Source organism: Vitis riparia, chromosome 14 (genome assembly GCF_004353265.1).
Source record: "Vitis riparia cultivar Riparia Gloire de Montpellier isolate 1030 chromosome 14, EGFV_Vit.rip_1.0, whole genome shotgun sequence".
Classification (NCBI taxonomy): domain Eukaryota; kingdom Viridiplantae; phylum Streptophyta; class Magnoliopsida; order Vitales; family Vitaceae; genus Vitis; species Vitis riparia.
The window spans coordinates 19,039,620-19,041,850 of NC_048444.1; positions in this window are offsets into that span (position 1 = coordinate 19,039,620).

Below are 2,231 nucleotides of genomic sequence, written 5' to 3' on the forward strand. Positions count from 1 at the left end.
TAGCATAATTTTCTATTTTTCTTGGATTTGTTTCTATATGAACATCCATGATAAAAACATCACCAACCTTGTTGACTTCAACTGTTGTAGGAAGCCTAATTTGCATCCCTATCAACCCATCTGCATCAACTTGTTTTCTACTCAAACCCCACTTGCAAAAATGCCACGAATAGTCCAAAGAACTAGACCCATCGACCTAATCCAAACTGCACCACTCTCATGACCCATTCCGTTAAGAACAGAAGAAAACGTAAAAGAATATTTACAAAAATAGAGTATAAGGGAAGAAAATCAAGGAGTGAAACCCTATTTCATTCTTCCATCCACGGGCTTGCAAGTGGGTTGAGAGACCATAGGTTCATACAAAAACAGGGGTGTGAATTCTGAGATATCTCACAGTGAAGCTAAAAACAGAGTTAAGTACTCTTCAGCAAAGCCAAGAAGAAGAGAATGATAAAACAATGACAACAAATCCACAGTTATTCCAGAGATCAATGAAAGCTAAACATATGGCCTAATGTTCATACCCAAAACAAGCAATAATATCCAGAAACAAAATGGAGAAGATAGTGAGCAGGGACAATGGTGAAAACAAGGTTCGTACTTGAAAAGCCTCCTCTCAAGCGAAAGCTTGCCTAACTTCAAGCTTTGTTTTCTGCTCTCTCTAGAAAATCCTCTATCCCCAAGCTATCCACCCTCAAATTGGTTTCTTTTCAAGCTCTCTTAAATTTTTCTTCCGAACCCCCTTCAACCTCTCTTGCTCCCATTTTCTAGCTCTTTTTTCCTTCCTTTGTTTCTGTCTTCTCCCTCAAGCCACTACCCGCTCCACTGTGCATCATTCAACCAATATGTCACCCTCTCCAACCACCATCATGGGCAAGCTGCTGATGTTCACCACACATCCATGCATGGAGCTTCATGGGAGGTGTCCCCCACTGCCAATGAAATGCTCTCCAACTCCTTAATAAAAGCAAAAAATAAAAATAAAAAAAAACTAAAAACCTTTGGTTTGAAAAAATGGGGTCTACAATTATGTTTACAATTGAGTACTAAATTTGTGCATGTAATAAAAAACTTGACTTATTAAATGTTAAAAAAATTAAACTTGATTTGCTATTTATTCTAAATAAAGTATTATTAACAGTTATTATTTTTAAATTATTAGAATTAATAATTTTTAACCAAAAAAATTATGAAGACATTAATATCCTAATGTTTCTAACATATATACATATTTTTTTAATAAAAAATATAATTTTATGGTTTTATTATAATGTTACTATTTATGTTTTACTAAAAACTATTTATTTTTTACTTTATTTGTCATTATAAAAATATTTTCATTTTAGTGAGACTTGAATTAAATTTAATTAATATTATATAAATTGAATTTATAATATTTTTATAAAATCAAAACAAAAAAATTATTTTTAAAAACAACTTATCCAAACAAGTTTTTTGTTTTTTATTTTAAAAATTATTTTGCAAAACAACTTATCATACATATTTATTTTTATAAAACACTTAACTTAAAAATAATTTTTAAAAACAAACATTAGAAAACATAACCAAACAATCCTACAATACATTTGGAAAATGTTTTGAAACCTTTTCAAAAAATTGTTTTTGAGAACTATGTTTTAAAAATTATTTTATGGAAGAAAAGTTTGTTTGAGAACTTCAAATATTTTTATCATATTTTTTTATATTTTAAGATATTTTTTAAAAATAAATGTTTTAATTTTAATCATTCTTTTAATTATTTTTAAAAATAATCTTAAAAAAACAACTAAAAATGGTTAAAATATATTTTCACAAAATAACGTATTTTTTGTTTTTAACAACATAAGATTATTTTCTATTTTTAATTTTTAAATATGTTTTTCTATTTTTTTTTTCTCAAAAAACAATTAACATATAGACCTTAAATATCCATACATATACTCTAACTTATTTCTATTTTCTTAGAAAATGAAAACAAAAAGTAAGGTAAACATAAATTTTTTTTATATTAACTTTAAAAGAATTTGAGAATGAAGAATTTTTATATCTCTATTTTTTAAAATTTCTACTATAAAATTCCAAAAATAAAAATAAAAATAGATTTGGTTGTTAGAATTATTTTAAAATTTTTTATTTTAGAAAAAAATCTGAAAAATAAGTTATATTTTTAAATTGGGATGACTTTGTCAAGGATCGTCGAGGTCAAAAACTGACACCGAGGAACTGCA